The 7,360-nt window shown below is 42.2% G+C and overlaps 1 protein-coding gene across 2 annotated transcripts in view; it reads right to left on the bottom strand.

Moving 5' to 3' along the window:
- Positions 1–7,360, bottom strand: part of LOC134212754 (zinc finger protein 431-like) — a 115,614-nt gene that overhangs the window by 96,364 nt on the left and 11,890 nt on the right. Inside the window, exon 6 of one of the 2 annotated variants that reach the window (XM_062690887.1) lies at positions 319–458. The exons of the other annotated variant lie outside the window; for it this stretch is intronic. The gene's annotated coding sequence lies outside the window, so the exon portion shown is untranslated. Of the gene's footprint in view, positions 1–318; positions 459–7,360 lie in introns of those variants that run through there. 2 annotated transcript variants of the gene reach the window in all.

Raw genomic sequence — 7,360 nt, 5'->3', positions numbered from 1 at the left:
TACGATGGAAACTCGAGGTGGGTGGCTCACATTGTCTTCTCTTGAACCCCTTCCTATCATGTACTTCGTCTTCGACGGGTTGGTGACTAGTCCGATCCGCTTAGCTTTCCTCTTCAGTCTGATGTAGGCTTCCTCCATCTTTTCAAAGTTACCATAATATCTATGTCGTCAGCGAAGCCAAATAGCTGGACGGACTTATTGAAAATTGTACCACTCGTGTTAATCCCTGCTCTTCGTATTACCCCTTCCAAAGCGATGTTGAATAGCAGACACGAAAGACCATCACATTGCCGTAACCCTCTGTGCGTTTCGAAGGGACTCGAGAATGCCCCTGAAACTCAAACTACGCACATCACCCGATCCATAGTCGCTTTGTTCAACCGTGTCAGTTTGAATAGATGATGTGTGGGAACGTTGTATTCGCGGCATTTCTGCAGTACGTGGCGAATGGCGAACACCTCTCACGGTAAAAAATCAACACGCTCAATTTAACTGTTCCATCTATTGAATGATCAACTTTAAAATCAATATTATTGAAAATGATATTCCTTTGATTTTGAAGTGGTGTCACACCTTTCACAAGTGTGTTGAATGCAGACAATTCCATAACATCAACACTGTTGATCAAAGTACTACTCACTGGAAATGATTAGCACTTCGATCAGCACCAATAATGTCTCCACTAGAATTGAAAGTGCTATGCTATTGAATTCACAGGTTCAAGGCTATTGATTTAAGAGTGGAGCGATATTGGTGTTGTTCTAAAAATAGATGACAATTCTTTCATCTGTTCTGCTTATTTCAAGAGGTATTTCGAAGTGTGAGATGGAGTCATGGTAAGACGAAGGACTTTCAAGCAAAGGTATGTTATTCAAATCTGAGCTGGGGTAATTCTATTTTTTTTTGTTGTTTTATATTCAAAACATTGTGCACGTCAAATGGAAGTGGTGATCTTTGAATGCGACGAGCTCAGCTATTGATATTAATTTGATTTCAAAGTAGTGCATATTCAAATGCCGAACAGTTCGCATGGACGTGTATATTTTTTACCGTGCTGGTCCGTGGTGTAAGTTCATGTTAGAATGTTTAATTTTCGATCAAATTTATTTATTTCAACGCAGTTAGTACAGCATCACCTACATTACTTATAATACTTTCACTATTCACTGCTTTACTAAAAATGTTTAAATTTTACATTGCTCGACGAGATTACACGTTCACTACTAAAATCCACACATATTTATTGGCAAAAATCCATAGATTTAGTTTATGATGTATATCAGCGCACACATAACCATTCTCCACGCGAGCTACTAATAAAACATATATCCAAATAAACGTTATGTGTGGTCTCGAATTAGCAATTATTTAATTTATGTGTGGTTCTATATCGATTATATTAGGGTGGAGCTATTGCAAAAATCTATAACGGCGACACATATATCTTATATAGATATTTTTGGCAGTGTTTTATAGAAAGTGTGTTTCGCATAAGAAACAATGCTGAAAAATATTTCACCACAGAGAAACAGACGTCTCACTCAACAATGTTCCTTCGTTCACCTTTGCAACGGTAGATTCAATTTTTTGTAGGTGGTCGATCGGCCACCGATGGCGCTTCCATCAATTTTGCTTGTGTTTGACGTTTGCTCACTACCGCCATCTGGTTGCCGATTGTCCAATCAGAGTGTATTTAGCATTGGGCGATAATGTTTCCGTGACGATGATTTTCGTTCTAAGTGAGACGTCTGTTTCTCTGTGATTTCACCTTGCCATTATACTCTACCAAAATTAAAATTTATCATCAAATCGAGTGACAATAAAGTAGAACCAAATTATTCATCCTACAAAGTCATAATTTTCACATTAAAATGCATACGATGCTCAAAAACGACCCTGACCCATCTTGCTCCGCCTTACCCTAAATAATCACACTCTAAAAAATCATCACGTCATATTCACGTGAAAAATCACGTAACTGATCTGTCTTGAACAAATGAAGATTGTTACGTGACGTTAGTAATGCTCACCAGAAATTCACGTAACTTTTACTAAAAATCTTGGTGAATATGACTGTATATCCACGTAAACAATTCAAGTGAGATTGTGTTAGTGTGATTGCAGCTTCGGCATTTATTGCGGAAGACCTGCATTGTAAACAAGAATTAATAATACATTAATAATACATAACCTAAACATGATGATACTTCGCGGGCGGAGGTAAGTGATATTTCAGGTGCATCTAGGCGGATATTTTCCGTGCCTGCATTTCTCCTCTTTGAAAAAAAAGCAACGGAGGTTGGATAAAATTTATTAGATTCGTTGAAAAATTATGTGAAAAAGAAAAGGAAGCTGCATGGAAGTCTAGAGCTACAGTTTTCCGGTCGCGTAAATATAAAGTTTATAGCCTAGGTTCCACTACTTTTTGGTTAATTAACAGCGGCAATATTAGCAATTTTCGAGCAAGCAACTAGTTTCAAATTTTCAGCGATTCTCATTGACATAATTTCTCAACAAATCTGATAAATTTAATTCAACATCCGCCGATTACATTGTTTTTCTTCAACAGTATTTCTGTGAAACTCCAAAGCGCAATGACAAAATGACGGCATTCCCTGTCAATAACGCGAAAAAGCTTCCCTTTTATGGGCAGTCCCTGTTTAGTTCATTTTTGCATTCATTCCAAAATCACTATATTGCAATACATTTTAAAACATGTAGTGGTTACCTGCTGTCTTGTAGATTTCACTAAAATTTCACGTAACCAGTACGCACAAATCACGTCAGGTTTGTTGGCAGACATGTGTAGCAGTGGGACAACAGTTTTCCTTCGGAAATAACACACGCGATTTTAGTGTGAAAGAGTTAACAGGCTTTGAAAGAAAACTTTATTGATGACTGTAACGTTACACTGTCGAGTATAAACTAAAAATAGAAATTGCCGCCCGAATCTGGTGACAGCATCAGTAGTGGTGACTGACGAGGTGTTGCACGACACAGCCTCGTTCATTCACTCGTGACGTATGGGTTGTGCATGATGACGTTTGGGGATTGCACTTTCTTCCACACTCCTCCTCAATCTCCAATTCGTCAGCTTACTATCTCCATGATCTTCAGCTCTCAGCGAACGATGCATCCGTGGAATATCGTTACGAACTTGTTCACACTTACAAACTTCCGACTTTCTCTTTGGTGGATCCTCCTTGGTGATGTTAGCGATAGAAATTGATTTCAGTCTTCCATCCCTTTCCAGCACAGGTCGATTCTGTTTCACATCGCTATACATTTTCGCTTCAACTTTCTTCACGAACAATTTCTTATCTGGGTTTTCTGTAGAACGAACAGTCATCGGCTCATTAACGGCATAGAAAGCGATTCCGACAACGTAATCCGACATCTTGTTAGGCATCATACCCCGTGTAGACCGGATAGGCAACTGTTTCTGCGGACTCGCTTCGACGTGCTCCTCCTGAACTACTATATCGTTGAACCCCTTGAATTCGTCACTTGAATTGGCGTCCGTAAATTCGTCGTCCGACGTCGCCAACTCCTCCTGTTTCTTAAAACATTTTCGACTTAGGCGCTTATTCTTCTGAATGTGCGAGATCTCAATCTGTGATGAGCCGTTATTCCACTCAATAAATGATGCGTCTCTGCTAACGGTGATAGTGTCCGTGGCCAAATCCAGGAACCGATAGCCTTTCTTGTCCTCAGCATATCCAACAAAAGTCAACTTTCTCGATTTGGGATCCAACTTTCGCCGATGTGCATCTGGTATGTGGACGTAAGCAACACTACCAAATACACGCAACCGATCCAGCGCCGGCTTCGTACCATACCATCTTTCGTACGGTGTTCCTTCGATCACACGAGACGGCAACCGGTTCTGCAAGAATGCTGCCGTACGAATGGCTTCGCCCCAGTACTTTTTCTCCATCCCCGCATCTAGGAGCATGCATGAGGCCATCTCTTGGAGAGAACGATTTTTGCGCTCTGCTAATCCATTGGATTGAGGCGAATAAGCGGTGGTACACTGGGCAACAATGCCCTCTTTCGCATAAAAGTTTTGTAAATCATTGTTTATATACTCACCGCCACCGTCCGATCGGATAATCTTTGGTTTTCTTCCAAAGTGGTTTTGGCAGAAGTAGACAAAATCCTTCACTTTGTCTTTGGCCTGCGACTTTTCTTTCAGCAGATAGATGATAGTGAACCGACTATAGTCGTCGATCAGGCTCAGAAAATACCGATTTCCACTCGGCGTGACACTGCTGAAAGGCCCACACAAGTCAGTGTGTATGAGATCCAAAATTTGCTTCGTTTTCTGTCCACTACACTTGGAAACGGCTTCCGAGCCATTTTCCCTTCGAGGCAAGTTTCGCATACTTCCTCTCTTCCACAGTCCGTTACAACAATACCACTTCCGAGTTTGTCTGTAATCACTTTGTTCACTGCGTCTAGGTCCCGGTGGCCAAAACGCCGGTGCCACAAGTGTCGGCACATTTGTGTGTGGCAGTCCCCGACTGACTGCATCGCTCGTTCCACCACTTTCAACCCGTATAATGCTCCGGAACGTACACCCACGGCGACGACGCTACCCGAACTGTTCACAATATCACAACCGTCATTCGCGAACCGCACTATAAATCCTTTACTTGCCATTTTGCCGACAGACAACAGACTGCCATCCAACTCAGGTACAAACAGTACATCAGTGATGCGGATTTCAACTTGCTTCCCATCACTATCAACGCCCATGAGTACACCTTCACCATTTCCGGCCGTTTTTGTTTTGTTTCCGTTAGCTAACACGACATCTGCTCCAGCGCATTCCACCAGCGAGGTGAAGAAACTTTTGTCACTGGTCATATGACAGGACGCACCACTGTCTAGAATCCACGCATTGTGTGCAGCATGTCCCGCGACAAAACATAACGGTTCACTCGACCTTTGCACCTGTTTTGCTTTCTGCGGGGGCCGCTTACCCACCGACTCCGACTCACTGTCACTCTGTTGTGTGGCCAGAAATTTGCGGCAGAATTTCTTAATGTGTCCCGGTTTCTGGCAATAAAAACACACTTTTCCATTATCACGTTTTGTGTTCGATTTCATAGCCTTTTCCACTACTGCTCCATCGACCGACCGATCAACGCGACGCTGGTACGTATCCAGCAACTTTGATTTAACCAGTTCAAGCGTAATGTCCACGTCCGCGCGACTTTCCAATGCCATCACAAGGCTGTCAAAACTATCCGGCAAGCTTCTCAGGATCATTGCTACCTTCAGCGTATCATCGAGCTTCTGACCTACATTCTCCAGGCGCTCAAAAAGCTCATCCAACACAACGAGATGTTTTTCCATATCTCCACCTTCAATGAGATTTAACGAACATAACCTCTTCAAAAGAGACACTCGCGACGTCATATTCGGCTTTTCGTGGTATCGCTTTAACGACTCCCACACTTCTTTCGCACTTTCCTTGTTCCTGATGATGCTGTACTGCGACTCTTCTAAACATAATCCAATCGTCGCCATAGCACGCTGATCATCACGATTCCAGTCATCATCATCAACGTCTTCCGGCTGCTCTTCACAGACCACTCGCCACAGTTCTTCACGAATCAACAACATACGCATTCGAAAGCTCCACGACTGCCAATTGTCGTTATTGAGTCGCACGAACGAGAGCTTCGAGATGTCAGCCATTTTACTTTCCCTTACCGCACTGTACCAAAGTCGCCAAGCACCAACCGAAACGCGCAACCGTGCTACAAAAAATCTTCCGACGAAAAACACTACCACTTTAGAAAAAGTATCACTTTTCTAAACTTCCACTGGAGCCCATAACCTGTTGGCGGACATGTGTAGCAGTGGGACAACAGTTTTCCTTCGGAAATAACACACGCGATTTTAGTGTGAAAGAGTTAACAGGCTTTGAAAGAAAACTTTATTGATGACTGTAACGTTACACTGTCGAGTATAAACTAAAAATAGAAATTGCCGCCCGAATCTGGTGACAGCATCAGTAGTGGTGACTGACGAGGTGTTGCACGACACAGCCTCGTTCATTCACTCGTGACGTATGGGTTGTGCATGATGACGTTTGGGGATTGCACTTTCTTCCACAAGGTTCACCTGATAAAACACGTAACTACTTTCATGCTTCACGTCATAAGTACTGGAAGATCCAGTCAGAGTCACCGGATAAATCACGTAACTCAAGGAAACTAAATTTTGTTCAGGTTACTTGTCATTCAGGTCACTCTTACGTGAAAAGTAGGGTGGATGAGAACTACATTTGTTTTCAGGTAAATATGACGTGAAGATTTTTTAGAGTGATGTACCCCTGGGGGTACCTTCGATGGCCCTAGGGGGTTCCTCGGACAAAAATGCGTGATGGCGGACGTATTACAATTTCCATCGAAATTAATTGATAAAGTTTCGATAATTGGGTCCTAAAATGAAAAATCGATATTCGATTTTCTTTCAGGGAGCGACGAAGTTAATCATCCTAAACGCGTCAGTTTTTCCTTCGACTCAAACGTCGGAATTTCGAATCAAAAGGTTCGGAAGCTTCCGTTTTAGAGGCAAGAAAGTTTTTTTTTTGCAGGAAAGCTCGGTTTCTTTGTTCTTCTTCTTCTATGGCTCTACATTCCAACTGGAACTTGGCCTGCTTTTCAACATAGTACTCTATTAGCATTTCCTCAGTTATTAATTGAAAACTTTCAAGCTTTCAAGAGGCTTGGAAGCCTCCTTTTAAGAGGCTTGGAAGATTACATTCTACAGGCTTTGGAAGCCTCCTTTGAAGAGGCTTGGAAGCCTCCTTTCAAGAGGCTTAGAAGCCTCATTTGAAAAGGTTTGGAAGCCTCCTTTCAATTCGTAGTCTCCAAAGCGCAATTCATAGTTGCTGCTCCGTGATTGACTAAACTTGCGAAATTATACAGAAAACACAATAAATGGGCTTGTGATTAGCTACCCATTCTCAATGTACACGTTTCGGGAGCTCAAATATTTAAAGTCAATAATTTGATTGTTAGTCCGATTCTCGTTGCTACTAGAGACCGAGTATACCTCTGAATCTCTACGATTGGGATGGGATATCTTTTTAGTTATAAAAGATAATTTATCTGGATTCAACTCGATAAGTGATGCGATCTATGGGATGGGAAATAACATTAATAAGCTGTCGCGCGACGAGTAAAAAGTTGCACGCCCGGTGGCATATGAAAACTGAGGAAAATATCGTGTTTTGGACGACCGAACGGAAGTGCTTTGTGTTTTGTACTCACTTGCTCGATGGCTGCTGCAAACTATCGAAGATCGCGCTTGTTTCGGCCAGAGCAAAGCGCAATACATGCGC

Source organism: Armigeres subalbatus, chromosome 2 (genome assembly GCF_024139115.2).
Source record: "Armigeres subalbatus isolate Guangzhou_Male chromosome 2, GZ_Asu_2, whole genome shotgun sequence".
Classification (NCBI taxonomy): Eukaryota; Metazoa; Arthropoda; class Insecta; order Diptera; family Culicidae; genus Armigeres; species Armigeres subalbatus.
The sequence above is the reverse complement of the archived record's forward strand: the minus strand, read 5'-3'. Positions and strand labels throughout refer to the sequence as shown.